The sequence below is a fragment of the Micromys minutus genome (assembly GCF_963924665.1).
Source record: "Micromys minutus genome assembly, chromosome: 3".
Taxonomy (NCBI): Eukaryota; Metazoa; Chordata; class Mammalia; order Rodentia; family Muridae; genus Micromys; species Micromys minutus.
In genome coordinates, this window is record NC_137972.1 from 92,879,929 (window position 1) to 92,896,600 (window position 16,672).

Sequence of the window (16,672 nt, forward strand, 5' to 3'; positions counted from 1 at the left end):
CACTAACAAGACATATTTTTATCCAGTCAATGTCCGCAATGCAGGTTCATCACTGTGGACTCAACCAATATTGGATGTGAAGGTTTTAGTCTGAGGGTTAATATTGTCAGTGTCAACAGGATCTTGAATCAGTTAGAAAACAAACCTCCGGACATGCGTATGAGGAATTTTCTTCACTAGGGTAGCCTTCGGGTGCACCGGTGAGGGACAGTCTTGATTCTGTTTGTCTCTGGCCTTACCAGGAGAGATGCGCTGGATTAGATTAGTTGAGGTGGGAAGACCCACCTTAAAAGTAGACTGCATTAAACCAGGCGGTCGTGGTGCACACCTTTAGTCCCAGCACTTGGGAGGCAGAGGCAGGAGGATCTCTGAGTTCTAGGCCAACCTGGTTTACAGAATGAGTTCCATGACAGTCAGGGCTACACAGAAAAATCCTGCTTGAAAAATAAAATAGTAGACTGCACTCTTCACTGCAGGTCTGAGGCCACACATATGGGAAGGAAGGAGGGGCACGGAAGGAAGGAGGGGCACGGAAGGAAGGCGGGGCATGGAAGGAAGGCGGGGCATGGAAGGAAGGAGGGGCATGGAAGGAAGGCGGGGCATGGAAGGAAGGAGGGGCTTGGTAGCACACTCCAGAGATAGAGGCAGGTGGATTTCTGTGAGTTCCAGGCCAATCTGCTCTACATATTGAGTTCCCGACAGGCAGAGATAGACAGGGAGATCCTGTTTCTAAAACAAGAAGAAAGAAAGCAGAAGCAAACTGGGTTGGTCACGTGTTGTTCTCTGTCACTGTGGATTCACTGTGACTGGTTACCTCAAGCTCCTGCCCCTCGTGCTCTCTTCCCATCATCGCGGACTGTACCCTTGAACTGTGCTTTTGTCAACGTGTTTTCATCACAGTTCATCAACAGGAAGAAATTAAGGAGCTGAAGATACGCTTTGGCAGTTAAGAGCACTGGCTGCTCTTCCAGAGGACCCTGGTTCAATTCCCAGCACCTGCCTGGCAGCTTGCAACTGTCTGTAACTCCAGTTCCAGGAGATCCGACACCCTCACACAGATACACGTGCAGACAAAACACTAATGTACTTAAAGTAATTTTTTAAAAGGAGGAAGAAATTGTCTTTTGACCCTCTAGAGCTCTCTTCTTTCCAGTATTGTCCTAAATAACAGTCTTACTATCTGCACAGCATTACATTGCATTGGGTATTCTAAATAACTTAGTGGTGATTTGATATATATGGAAGGGTTATATATCATATATAAATATTATATCTTTTTTATAAGAGATGAGCATCCCTGGGTTTTGGTGTCTAAGAATTCTGGAACCCCCCCTTGGTCACCAAAGGAATTCTGTATTTAACCCTTTGTATAACCTAAGCCATTTATCAGCGTTTGTGCGTACCTGTAAACTGGTGTGTTTCAGGGTCCTGCCTTCCCTAAGATAGCCTGGGCAGAGCTGAGCCTGTGCAGGGGACAATGAGTCTCCCGGCCACTGAGGCGCACACTCACCATGTCCCCTGTTCCTCAGTGCAGGAGTCCTGTGAGAGCTATAGAGTTTCTATCTTGGCTGAATCGGTACTCTAGCTGGGACTCAGAGGCAGGCATGAAGTCACCTGGAGATAGCACTTGCTGGAGATATGTGGGGCCAGGGATTGAAGCTATTCAGACTCAGGTCAGCATCCTTAAGGGTCCATTTTGGCATCATGAACTGGTATCAGCAGCTGGAACTTCCCTGACAGTGAAAGGGCCACAGCCCAGGCTGGAATTAAATCCAGATGCCTAAGGCAGAATTGCCCAGGAAGCTAAAAATGTCTAAGAGTCCTACTTGGAGACACCCAAGCTGTCCAGTCACAACCTTTTCCTTTCAGAAGACATCCCCAAATTGTGTACACCACACGGCCCACGCTTGGCAGAGCCTGGATGTAGTTGTGCTGCCTGTGACTTAGAGCCATTGTTGTAGCAGGTGTCAGACACAGACAGCCCTTCCCAGTGACAGAGATGTGGCTCAACGGACAGACAGACGGTTACAGCCTTGTCAGCTTGACTCATCCTTACTCACATCTATCTAGTAGGAGAGCAATGCATCCCCGCCTGACCCAGTGAATTCACCCTGAGTCTTACCTCCGGCTGAGAGAAGTCTGCTCAGGATTGCAGAAGCAGGCCTCTTCTGGTGTGTCTGAAGACAGCCGCAGTGTACTCATACAAATAAAATAAGTAAGTAAATCTTAAAATAAAAACAACTGCTATATGTGGCCAGGCATGATAATGTATGCCTTTAAATCCCAGGTTTAGAGGCAGAGGTAGGTAGATCTCTGTGAGGTCAAGGCCAGTCTGGACTACAAAGTAGGTTCCAGAGAAGCCACAGTTACATAGAGAGACCTTGTCTCAAAACTGTAAGCAAAACCAAAAGCAACAAAAAAACCCCAATGTGAGGACTGAGCATGTAGCTCCGTTCACAGAGCACTGGCCTAGCCCAGAGCCCAAGGTTCAGTCCTTAGCATCACATAAACCAGGGTGCGGGCCCAACACTGAGGAGGCAAAGGCAAGAGGAACAGAAAGACGTGGGGATTCCTGGCTGTACCTGGACGTTTGAGGCAAGCCTGGGATATGACATTGTCTCAAAACAAAAGCAAACAAAGCCAACTCCGTGTGCCAGTTACTTGAGAGTCTTAGTCTTAGGGACCCAGTCACTTGAGAGGATGAAGCAGGAGGATTACTTGAGAAGTTCCAAAAATTAACTTTATAGAAGAAACACAGACTTCTATATATATATATATATATATATATAAATTCGATCTATTTAAAGCCAGGCACAGTAGCATAAGCCTTTATTTTCAACACTCGGTAGGCAAATCAGATACATCTCTGTGAGTTCAAGGCTAACTTGGCCTTTGTAGCAAGTCCCAAGCCAGCCAGAAATATATACTGAGACCATGTCTCAAAAAAATGGCTTATTGTTGTGAGTCTTGTGCAGGTGTATATGTGACTGTGCGTGCCTGTGTAAATACGTGAGGTTGGGAACGGTTGTCAAGCTTGATAATCTGTCACCATCTACATATTCCTAGGAGGCAGTGTCTCTCCCTGAACCTCGACTTGTGCTCCTCTGCTAGGATGGTAGTCAGCAAACACCAGCAATCCTCCTGCCTCCATACTCTCAGAGCTGGCGTGTGTGGTCTGCTGTTAGGGTGCTGAGATCTGCTCTTGGGTCTTTGCGTTTGTACAGTGGGCAACTCCTAACCACTGAGCCACCCCTCCAGCCCTCAGTCTTCATTTTCATTTGTAAGCTTTGCTCTGTTTTGCTAGGCCAGCACTGTAAAGTGGATGCTCAGACATTATGTTCTATACACCTAATTCTCTTGCATTTGGGGCTTTGGTATAGGAAAGATTTCTCCTTCTAGGCCTCAGTAGTTTTTAGAGAGGAAGCAACTCCCCATAATCGAGCCTTGGATATACAAACGAATCCACCCAGATCCCAGACCCACAAGGAGTGAAGAAGCCAACCACTGGCCTAATGACATTTGCCTCTGCTTTGCTTCTAACATTTTCCTCATCTTTCTTCAGTAGTCACCTTAGCTTTTAGGACTAATAGGTGCAGGACTGATCCGTACACATCTTTATAACAAGGAACTGGAACTACCCCAGTGTGACAAGGTCAGCGCACAGTGAGACCACACAAAGCAAGAGCTACTCCCCAGGATGGGAGCAGAGGCTGCACCTCAGAGCAGCAGCCATTACCTCAGGAGAACCAGGCTGCCCCCTTCAAGTGATGACAGTGTTACCCACTTCTCCAGAGGCACCTCTCAGGCCCAGACTGAGTAAATGATTCATGACTCACTGGCCTAAGCAAGGCTAGCTGCCCTGTGAGACATATGTAAGCCTCCGTGGGACATGTGTGCTCCCTGTGGGACATGTGTGCTCCCTATGGGATATGTGTGCTCCTTGTGGGACATATGTAACCCTCTGTGGGACACATGTAACTCTCTGTAGGTCATGTGTGCTCCCTGTGGGACATGTGTTCTCCAGTGATCTCTTTTGGCTCTCTTTGGAAGGCAATGTTGAAGCTCTGTCAGCCCCTGAAGACCGAACTGCTATCTTGTCTTCCCGATATGGTCACATTTGTGAAAACCTCTTTCTCTTGCTCACCATTGATTGTCCTTTTGTTGTCAAAATGGGACAGTAGGCTAAGCCTAACCCATTGACACACTTGGATGCAGGGCTTCTCCCAGAAATTCCAGTAGCACACACATCCCCTTTATCAGTCCTCACATTGTCACCATCATCCCTGCTGCCTTTCGTCACTATAAGACCGGGTATGGGTGTAGGCAGCGGCAGTCTCTTTGATCACCATTTGTCCCTGATCTTCACACCTGGTCTCCCAAAGGACAGTTACAGGATCTTTGATTGTTAACTTGCTTGTTCCCTGCCTCAGAACTGATGTTATCTTTCTGCATGTAATTAAAGTGGTTCATAAGAGGACTAAAAAGCAAGGCCTTGCTTCAGCCTCGAGGTTTCAACCTCAAAGCTGGCCGAAGTCATGTTGCAGCTTTAACTAACCACGTCCTTTATTCTTTCAATCCTCGATCCGGCTCTGGGGAACCTGTTGATTGTCCGAGCTGGCCTCGGACAACACACACACACTCAGTTCATAATATATATTACATCGTGTGTGTCTCTGTGTGGGTGGCTTGTGCACATAAAAACATGAAACAGAATTGTGGTGGGTCTCCTTTAGTAACAAGCAGTCACGAGCTGTTGAATGTGGGTACATGAGTAGTGCCTGCTGTTAACCACCGAGCCATCTTCCCAGCCCCCCTTTTTATCTTTCTTTACAATTACACACACACACACACACACACACACACACACACATTGTGTTTGTGGTAAGTGTGGATGTGGAGGTCAAAGGGTGACTTGTAGGATTCGGTTCTTTCCTTCCACAGTGTGGGTCCCTGGGATAAAATTCCAGTTGCCAGGCTCAATGACAGGTACCTTTACTTGCTGAGCCATCTCCCAGGGCCCTTTGTCTAGTTCTTTGTTAAAATGGTATGAAAGCCAGACCCTAACGACCTCTTTTGAGTTTCCCCTATTTTCTGTGTAGTTCTTGCTCATAAAGCATCAGTTAAACCCATATACCTGTTCATTTCTATTATTCTGTCTTTGGTTATGTGATTCATGGCCCCAGATGGAGGCCAAGAGAGGTGGGTTTTCTTTCCTTGCACTTTGCCAAATTATGTGCCCAAACACAGGCATAAAAAGCTCAGTTACAAAGTATGTTTATAAACAGACAGATAAACTCTTGTTCTGATTTATAACTATATGAACGAATCATAAAATGTAGAGCTACGACTTCAGCCCTGGTCAAATACAAGAGCAGACATCCCTGTGTCTTCACAAAATCATCAACAAACACAAACAGTTGGGAGCGTGCTATGCCAGAAACATGGGCGAACACACGTGTCTCTTTCCACAGTCTCAGAATGTATTGTCTGACAGTAAATCAATTTTGTTGTCTACAACTTACTGAGTTGTGCCAATTCTCCCGATAGCTAGCTGTCAGAAAATACAGGTTCTTTTGCTCCAATCTTAATTACTAATATCAACTCACAGACCACACACCAATGGGTAAACATATTTATGTGTGTATATGTGAGTAGCATTGAAGAGACTACAGCAGACAAGGCTCAAGGAGTTCAAAGGAAGGCATGGGGAGCCATGGGAGGTGTGGGAGGTGTGTGCCGAGAAGCTGATAACCATATTTGTAAAGGGTACCTCCGGGCTAAGGATCTGGGAGTTAGCCAGATAACTTGGAGACACTGTGGTGAGTTGAGCCACTGGGCCATAGGTTTGAGCTGACATTAAGTCCAGCTGCAAGTCCAGTTATGAAACCATGAAGGGCTGTTGATGTAAACAGTGAGTTGGGTCCAGACAAAAGAAAGGGACGGTAGGTATGGTCAGAGGAGCCGTTAGACAGACAGTAATTCAAGCAGGTCACATGAGGGGTGGGGACTAAGGCACACTGAAGTTCTTGGGACAGTCTGAGGGCTCTGCTTGTTGGCCACAATGTAGTCAAGTGACAGATGGTGGTGCCATCACTACAACAGTGTGTAGACTCCTCCTTTTGTTGGAGTGTAGGTAACGGGCTATAGGCTTCCTTCTGCTGTGTTCTGGGAGTTCTCAGGCCTGGTTCTCCTGGTATGATTTTTCCACGGACCAGATCGCTTTGATCTATCTGCAGAGCAGTAATACTCTTGCCATGTTTAGAAATGAGTTATCATCAGTCTGTGCCTCCTGGTGGTGTCTGACACAGCGTGCTGTTTTTGTGTCCCCTGTGTGCTACATAGTTTTGTATTAACTTGACACAAACTAAAGTTATCTGAGAGGAGGAAACCTGAATTAGGGAAACACCTCTATAAGATCTGGCAAGTCTGTGGGCATTTTCTTAATTAGTGATTAATGGGAGGGTGAAGTGCATTGTGGGTGGTGCCGTCCCTGGGCTGTGTCCTGGGTTCTATAAGAAAGCAGGTTGAGCAAGCCATGAAGAGCAAGTTAGTAGCATCTCCTCTCCGTGGCCTCTGCATCTGTTCCTGCCTCCAGGTTCCTGCTGTTTCAGTCCTGGCTTGCTTCCGTGAAAGTATGAGCCAAGTAAACCCTTTCTTTCCTCCTCAGATTTCATCTCTTCACAACCATAGTAACCACAACTAAATCATCCTGCTCTCAAGACAGAGCCCAGTTCTGCTTGGAAAATGGAGTCTCTCGGGGCAGGGCACAGCCTGTAAAAAACAGTGTTTTGTGCAGAATGGAGTAACTTAGGACAGGGCACGGCCTCATCTTGAGGGGATTTATGGCTCTTGGATGCTTGTCTTCAGGTAGATAAAGAATTTCAGGGAGCCTTTTTTCTGGATTACTTCTGTTACCTCTGGGCCTAGAAAGCTTCAGTTTTGTTGAGACAGGCTCTTACACTGCAGCCTAGCTTAGTTTAGAACTCGATATATAGCCCAGATTGGCTTCAAACTTGTGGCAATCCTCCTGCCTCAGAGTACTGGGGTTACAGACATGAGCCACCACCAGCATCTGAGAAGTTGCTAATAGTTTTTGTTGTCTGTAGTTGGGTGTTACAGGAGAGGCCTGCTTGAACATTCAGGAGTAAAGGAGCTAAAATAGTTTTCACCTGAGACTTGGATGTTCTGTGACTGATGATGGGCCAGAGGACAGATAGGTAAAGTCACCACAAGGTTCAGCAGGACCTGCTGTAATCTGATTAAAATATCAACACATTTTAAGAAAGAGGAGGCCATTTGGGAGGATGGCTAAGTTTTCTTCTCCCAAGTCATTATACAGTTTAATCACCTGTCCCTTGTCATTAAAGGGAACATCACACGAAAGTTTATGAGGTTGGAAGTAGAAAGAAGTAATGTCTCCATTTACTGAACAAATGCTAGTGCTGGCTGGCTCTTCCCGGGGAACCAATCCCCGTTAGCCTCAGAGAGAGAGAGCGGTGATAAACTAGTCCACTCAGTGTAGGTGGGTGAGCCATGAGGGGTTTTGGGGTTCCTTACAGGATCAAGGTAGGGGTTTCTTGTAGGATCATTGTGAGGGGTGAGTTGCAGGAGCACTGTGAGGGGTGACTAACCCACCCCAGTGACTAACCAAAGCTGTTTTATTGAAGTCCTCATCTCCAGCCAACTTTCTGCCCCCTCCATACTCTACCATCTTCTGAGACACACGGAGCTGGAGCAGGATTACAGGAACGGAGCAGGCAGCAGAGGAGTGGAAACAGCTTCAGTACAGCATCAGGAGCTAATGACGCCCTCCCTCTACAAAAGCTGATCTTTAACAGTTTTGTGTGTATGTATGTGTGTAGAGGTGTGTGTGTGTGTGTGTGTACGTACGCATGTACGTACATATGTTTGCATGCTTACCCATGTGCACGCATGCCACATTGTGCATGTGGAGGTCATAGGACATCCCGTGGAGTAGGTTCTGTACTTCTTCCATAAAGATCCTAGGATTCAAACAACTCCTCAGGATTGACAGCCGTCACCTTTACTCCCTGAGCTAACTTGCTAGCCTAGAGGGAGTGTTAATAATCATGATCTTGTGAGGGTTTCCTGTGTCTAACTGCTTCTATTCTAAACCCAAGATGGTACTGACCATGTCATACCCAGAGGACAGAGTTCTGGAGCAGCCAAAGGTCTTATACTGTCTTATTTGAGACTCATATGTCTTGAGGCTAATATTACTGTTATAGTTCAAATGAGAAAGACCCCCCCCCCCATAGGCTCATATATTTGAATACTTGGTCCTCTGTTGGTGGAAGGATCAGGAAGTGTGGGCTTGTTGGAAGTGATGTGTGTCTCAGGGTATCTGCCTCCCACCTGCAGATAAGGGTGTGACTTCTCAGACAACTGCATGCCAGTCTGAGACCAGCTGGGAAAATCAACAGGGGTCTGCCAGGGCCGGGAGGGAGGATTGAAAGAAGAACGACAAGTTAAAGTTGCAGCAAGACTTTGGCCGGTTTGAGGCCTAAGCCTCCAAGTGAAGCTTGGTTTAATCCACCCTCTTCTAAATCACTTTAATTATATGCAAAAAGGTAACATCAGTTCTAAGACTGGGAACAAGTGAGTTAACAATCAAAGATCTTGTAAACATCTTACTGGAGCTCAGGTGAAAAGGTTAGAGACAAAAATGGATACTGCTGTGCCTACATTCTGAAATCTGCCCTGCCCTGAGCTGCATTCCTAAGGGTTCCACCTGGAGCTTCAAATGCAAATGTACTTCCCTATGCCTAAGGGCTCTGCACTAAACTTCAGATGTAGATGTACTTCCCAATAGCCTTATCTTAGGGGCTCTGCCTAGAGCTACAGATGCAAATGTGTTTAATATTAGCCCTTACAGGGTGTAGCACAGAAGCCCGATTCCTGCCTTGGCTAGCTTCAAGATGTCCTGGGAAATTAATATCACCCCGCCTCCAGCTGTCCGGAGGTGCCAAAAGTGCTCTCCACACGTGCCTGCCTGCTGCCATGCTCCTTGCCTTGGTAGTCATGGACTCTAGCTGTCTGGAACCAGGTACCCCCAATTCATTGCTTTCTTTTACAAATTGCCTTGGTCATGGTATTTTGTCCATATAAAGACATTAGCCTGTTGAACAAATGGTTAGAGAGAAAGTATGGTGTCCAAAGATAACTAGCCATCTGCTAGCAGACCTAAGACCAACTCACCAACTGGGAGCTTGTTGCTGTCCTCAGTCCTCACAGTCACCTTTCCAGGTATCCTTCAGCAGGTCTTCAGTGTTTGCTCAGACTACACTGGCTGACATGTTTGCTCAGTGAGACAATGATCAAGAGGAGTAGGAAACAACTCTTCTGACTCTCATGGTGACAAGAACATGGCCCCCGAAGCGTCTGAAACCTGCACAGGGTCACACAGGGTCACGCCCGCACTTAACTGTTTAGTCCATGGAGTAACTGGACATTAGCAGATTCGCACAACAGGAGAAAAAATATAATAAATGTGTGGATTTGTATAAGTGTCGGAATCACACAAAATATGGATGCTTACAGGAGGCACCGCGTGGCTGAAGCTTAAACAGCCTCTCCATAAAGCAGAGGGACTCAGGACTGGAGGCAGAGGTCAATGAGCGAGTTTTTAAGGAATGAGTGCTGGGCGGGAGAGATGGCTCAGCAGTTACAGGAGCTGCTCTTCCAGAGGACCAGAGTTCAATCCCCCACACTCAGGTCAGACAACTCCTAACCACCAGCTTCAAGGGATCTGAGGCTCTCTTCCGGCTTCTGCGAGTTCCTGCACACGCATACCATGCATTCACACAGACACACATGAACATTAATAGAGATGGTAAAATTTATTCTTAAAGACACGAATGAGACTGGAGAACAGACAATGGCACGTGTCAACGTATTTCTGAGCTCTAGTGTGGTGTCTGGTTTTTTGTTTTCAGTCTTGCCCCTGTGATATTGAGGCAGGAGAATAGGGCATATAGTGAGGGCAGAATTTGCATATGGAAGAAACCAAAATGGAGGCTCTCTGGCCAAGGTTGAACTGTATCTCTGCAGAACAACCTATAAAGGTCTGGAGTATGGGACAAGAGAGCTGCCGAACCACTGCCAATCTCCCAGCTCTGGCTCACTTTCTGGAAATGCTCTTTCACTCCCTCACTTTCTTCCTTTGGGGGTGGGTAGGTTGTATATACATACATGTGTGTGCATAGAGGACAGAGAGTCAACCTTGGGTATCCTCAGGTGGCATTATCGGGAGAGCTACCTTGTTTTTTGAGACAGGGTTTCTCATTGGCCTGAAGCTTACCAATTAGGCCAGGCTAGCTGATTGAAGAGCCCCAGGGGCCTACCTGTATCTACCACCCCAGCTCTGAGGCTAAAGGCACACCACCCCAGTCAGCTCTTTTTATAAGGGGCTACAGGAGTCATAGAGAAGTCTGATGGCTTTGGTTTGTTTGATTTGTTCTTCAAGACAGGGTTTCTCTGTGTAGCTCTGACTGCCCTAGAACTCGTTCTGTAGACCAGGCTAGCCTTGAAATCTGATCCGACTGCCTCTGCCTCTCTGCCCCTTTGCCCCTTTGCCCCTCTGCCCCTTTGCCCCTCTGCCCCTCTGCCTCTGCCCTTCTGCCTCTGCCTCTCTGCCTGTCTGCCTCTGCAGAACTGGGATTAAAGGCATGCACCACCACCACCCAACAAGGTCCTCGGGCTTTTGAGACAAGCACTTTTCCTACCGAGCTATGTCCCCAGCCTAGAAGTGCTCTTTCTTAATTTACTGCCACTGTGTCTCCTACCACTGTTCATAGACCCCCATCTAATTTCTTGTTCCAAGATGTAAGAACCTGGAAACTCCAGCTGGTACCCCAGACCCACATCTTTGCCCAGACAATATGAATTTAAAATTTTTTGCTTAATAAAATTTCAGTAAGAAGATTGGCAACACCACTCCTTCTTGGTGAATTCTGTTTTCAGATATAGAAATGTGAGGTGAGAGAGGTGTGCAAGGTAGTCAGAGTGAGGGTCAGAGGTTCAGAGAGCACCTCACCTTAGGGAGCCATCCTCTGAGTTCCTGAAGGAACCATCACCATGGCCCTAAGTGGGCTGTGGGGGCTGTGAACACAGTTCTTTCTTACTATGCACATAGCCCTAAGTTTGATCTCCAGCACTATATAAATGGATGGAAAGATGGATGGATGGGTAGATAGATTGATAAATTGATTGATAGACAGACAGATAGAAGACAGAAGAATGCATATATAGATAGATAGGTAGGTAGGTAGGTAGGATGGATGGATGGATGGATACTGTTGTGGTATCACACTCATAGTCTTGGCACATGGGGTGAGTAGGAGATCAGGAATTAAAGGCTGGACTCAGCTATGTAACAAATTTGAGGCCAGCCTGGGCTACATGAGACCCCCATATTAAACAAGCAAGCAAGCAAGCAAGCAGGTAGAAACAGTAAACAGTAGAGCTGGAAGGCAGGAAACAGCTGCCCTCCCTGGATTTCTCAAGTTCAATGAAAAGGACAAAGGGCTGCATAGCAACAGAGTTTCACGGGAGAGAGGTGGGACCTTCACTCACTCAGGTTTTCCAGCCCCGTGACAGAACTATTTTTAGGCTTGATCAGGATCCCTCATGCATGTTGCAGGATGGTTTTCTGGGTCAGCCCCTCTCAAGTAAACTGTCATCTAATCCCAGCCCAGGACAGTTACCTGGATAGAGTAGCAGCCTAGCCCACACTACGCTGACTATTGGAGATTGCTTTGGCTCAGCTATGTAACTGGCCTTCAAAGACCTATGCTGAATGGGTGTTGGGAGAGTAGTCCTATCTATGGCAGGGGGATTCTCCTGTCTTCTGTTCATGCATTTCCAGTGTGCATGCTCAGTCCCCGATTCATGATGTTGCTGGAGACCAATCTCAGGGTTCATGCACCTCTAGGGAAGTTTTACAACTGGATCATTTGTCCCTTAGCCCCTCAGTCTGTAATTTTGTGCATATGAGCCTACGTTGTGCTAGGAACTTAGAATACAATATTAAGCAAATATAGGCTGGACCCTTACCATCAAGACACTGAAAGCTGAGCTGGGCTTGGTGCCTCATACCTATGCTTCTAGCTCTAGAGTGGCTATGACAGCAGAGTACCAAGTTCAAGGCCAGCATGGTCTATACAGTGAGACTCTGAAAACAAATGGGGGAGGGAAGGTAAAGGAAGAAAGGAGAGGGGAAGATGAAAGGAGAGAGGGAAAGAGGGAAAGGCTTAGGAGGGGAGGAGGGAAGGGGAGGAGGGGAGGGGAGGAGGGGAGGGAAGGAGGGGAGGAGGGGAGGGGAGGAGGGGAGGAGGGGAGGAGGGGAGGAAGAAGCTTGCACATTATTAGGGGAGAAGACATGGGTCAAATAATCACATTTTAATTGCTAGTGTAAAAGTGTTATAAAGGGAACGTGTAGGAAACAGACAGTTGGAAGGCAGAACCTTGCTTAGGAAGATGCTGTTTGAATTTGGTTCAGAAGAGTAAGTAGATGTATCAGCTGAAGGGAAAGCATTCTTGGCAGAAAAGATGTATGGGACAAGGACTGTGGCCAAGGAAGCTAATACAGAAGAGCACGCACGTGAAGTGCTGGGACACCAAACTTTCTGCTCCTAAGCCCCTGCAAACGAAAGCAACAAAAACCTGATTAGCAGAAAGAAAAGTAGGTACTTTTTAAAAAAGACTTATTTATTTATTTATTATAAGTACACTGTCACTGTCTTCAGACACACCAGAAGAGGGCATCAGATCTCATTACAGATGGTTGTGAGCCACCATGTGGTTGCTGGGAATTGAACTCAGGACCTCTGGAAGAGCAGTCAGTGCTCCTAACCACTGAGCCATCTCTCCAGCCCCAAAAGTAGGTACTTTAATGTGTCTACAGAAGCTTACAAGAGATGGCCCACTAGAAAGATCAGCCAAGAAAGGCACGTGAATGAAGACTGAAGGGCTAAAGTCAATTCCCCCAAACCCACAGATAGCTGGGGGTAGGGAGGTAAGTTCACAAAGTGCATGTGCACACACACACACACACACACACACACACACACACACACACACACGGTAAAATGTTTATGAAAGAAGCTGACTAAATGGTTAGAAGATTATGTTGCACACATTTCTGTGATCTCAATACTTTAGAGATTGGGATGAGAGAGGAGAGTGCTCAAGGCCAGGCCAGGGACGTTATTCAGCAAATAAAGGCCCTGTAACCAAACCTGAAGATCTGAGTTCAAACCTTCAGACCTACAAAGTAGAACAGACTCTGGCAAATTGTTCTCTGACCTTAAGATTCACATTATCACACACACACACACACACACACACACACACACACACACAGAGTATGAATGCGTATGAATGTGTACTTTCACACTCATGCACAAACACATCCACACACACACACTAAATAAAATATGATCTAAAAACAACCTTTAAAAGAGCCTGTAAAGATGGCTCAGTAGTCAAGAGCATTTACTCTTTTTGCAGAGAACCCAGGTTTTGTTGACAACAGCCATGTGGTGGCTCATAACTTTCTGTAACTACAGTTCCAGGGGCTCTGACTCTGTCTTCTGATGTCCCTGGGCACCGGGCATGCACAAGGTACACATGCAGACCCTCACACAAATGAAAATAAAACATCTGCCAGCTAGCTTGGCACACCTTTGACCCCAGCACCCAGGAGGCAGAGGCAGGCAGATCTTATGAGTTTGAACCCGCCTGGTCGACAGAGCAAATTTCAGGGCTCCACAGTATAGCCCTGTCTTAAAAACAAAAAAAATCAATAAATTAATTAAAATGTATTTGTTTTGGGGGCTTTATTGTGTAGCCCTGGCTGTCCTAGAACTTGCCTACGTAGATCAGGCTATGTACTCAAGTTCAGAGATTCCCCCTGCCTCAGCCTTTCCGAGTGCTGGGCATAAAGTAGTCTGCCACCATGTCCAGCTCAAAAAATGTTTTATAAAGAAAGAATTTGAGTTCAGCCTGGGCTACATGACAAGATACAACTTATAAGGTGTCGTGTGGCGAGGGGCAGTTGCTGGAGAAATGGCTTATAGCTAAGAGCACAAGCTGTTCTTCCAGAAGACCTGGGTTCAACTCCCAGCACCCACGTGGCATGCCCAGTTTTTCAGAACTTGATGCTTTCTTCTGGCCCCTACTAGCATCTGGCATAGTCCACAAACATGTGCAGGCTAAATTTCCAAATACATAAACAACTGATTACAACTTTTAAAGTCAGAGAATTGTGCATCCAGTGTCGCAGGGCATGCCAGTGAAAAGCTTGTATGGGATTAAATGAATGTCCAGGAAAATAAGTGTAAGATAAGAAACTTTGTGATCATCCCTGTACATTCAGGTTTTAGCCTGCTTCTCAGTTTCTTTGATAGCCAGCCATCAAACTCTCTACAAAGTCCCTATGAGAGGGAACTACATAGATTTACTCTTGGTGTCTTTCTTGACAGTAAAAGCTGCCCTGGAGAGGAGTTTGTAAATACTCCAGTCCCCAGATGTGTCTACTCTCAGTCAGATGAGAGAAGTTTGAAGAAGGCTTTGTGTACATCCGTGGGATTCCAGTATCCTCAGCTTAGAACAATAGACTAACTCTGGGGTTCCAAGAGGGTCTCCACTGGTGGCTGGTATGGGGCGGGGGACACACCACAGGGTTTGATTGGCTTCATTCTTTCCCTGGGAATGGAAGGACGGAAGAGCTTAAGTTTTATCAAGAGAGCTTCCGGTTTCTACTTGTGTTCATGAAGTTTGGGGTGCACCAGAGAACCCCAGGATTAGACGGAACATGGGTAGCCAACTGCACCAGCTTGGACCTCAGAGGAGCGCTGAGGATTCCTGAAGGGGCCATTCATACCCCTCTTCTTGACTCTGTCTCTCTAGTGGCGGAATGAAGGTCTGCCCCACCATGCCTGACTAAATTTTATAGGCGTTTTTGGTGGCTGCTCAATTTACATTAGAAACTTAGACATTCATAAAACATCTAGATCGGTGGTTCTCACCCTTCCTAATCCTACAACCCTTTAATACAGCTCCTCACACTGCGCTGACCCCAACCATAACATTATTTTCATGGTAATTTTGCTACTGTGATAACTTGTACTGTACATATTTTGAAGACAAAGGTTTGCCAAAGGAGACCCACAGGTTGAGAACCACTGCTCCACAGGACTGCATCTATGTGTGTGTGTGTTATATATTGTGTGGGTATGTGAGCCCATGGCCCTGAGTGTAACCCTGAAAGCACATATGAAAGCCAGGATGGGACATTAGGTGCTCTCTTCTACCCTTCTGCCCTTAAAGAAAGAGTCACTGCTGTTCTTGGGGGTCTAAGCAAGCAGTGGAATCCCATAAATAAAGGCACATCAAAGCAAAGATGGGAAGGTTCTGGGCAGGGGTGTCTGCCAGACACTGGTCTGACAGATGCATCAGGAGATGGTGCTGAAGTCATCCGAGATGTACATGGTAGTATGTGATTCTCTCAGGTCCACTGTCTGTTGTGAAATTACTTCTTTTTCGATCAGGGTTTCTGTGTGTGTGCTATAGAGACTCTAAATCCACATCAGACTCCAGACCTAGGCCTGGGTGGGACGCTTATTCCCCATCCCTCACTTTTACTCTCCCTGGGGAATGTGACCAGAAGAAAGACCAGGTGAAAGGCCGAGAACTAAGAAGCTCTTGGACAATTTAATATAAACACCAAGCATGGTGGGGAAATGTTCTTTCCTACTGAACATTAAGCCCATTAGCAATAAAACGGCACATTGTGATTGTCCCAGAGCTGGGCAGTGGCATGCTATCCAATTAGACCAGGCTTCAAGCCAACTTAAGCCCCTGATTAATGCCTGCTAGGATGCTACAGGGGTCATTTTCTCGTGCTCTGTGCCAGGTAGGTTGGCGCAGAAACACTGTGAAAATGTTTGTTGTTATCCTGCCTCTTTATAATTAGATTTTCTGGAACCACAAACTTTTCTCAGGACTCAGAGGTGGGCACTAGTGTGTCAAGGGCTGGAGTAGGGTCTGTGTGCTGCAGAGTAATCTCAGCTCTCTGCAGGCCTTCCTGCAACCTGCTCCCATCTGATGTTACCTAGAAAGAAAAGGTCATGAGATGCCTATTGTAGAGCCTAGGAACATTCAAATTTTCCTATGACGGGTTATTCATCAGACAAATCCTCCATTACAGGGGGAGCTGGCTTGATGGGGTTGAACCCAGTGCCTCCTCACAGAAGTTCTTAGTTCACAAACATCCTCAGTTTCAGTAGGCAAGCCTGCACACACCAACACAGGGTGCTCATGGAGCCCTCCAACCCTCCAGAACTCTCTGCCTCTGTTAGCATGCACTGTACTAGGCTGGAAAGTTTGTGGGACACTTGCCTAGTGTGTAGGAGGCCCTGGACTTGATGTCACAAAAGCTAGTGGTGGCAGCGTGTCTGTATTCCCAGAAGCTTCAGGAGGCAAAAGCGGGAGAATCAGTAGTTCCAGAACAGCCTGGGCTACATAGCCAAGATCCTGTCTGGAGAGAGAGAGAGAGAGAGAGAGAGAGAGAGAGAGAGAGAGAGAGACAGGCAGTAGTGGGGGAGGGGAGGAGAATAGGGAGGAAAAAGAGGGAGAGGAAGGGAGGGAG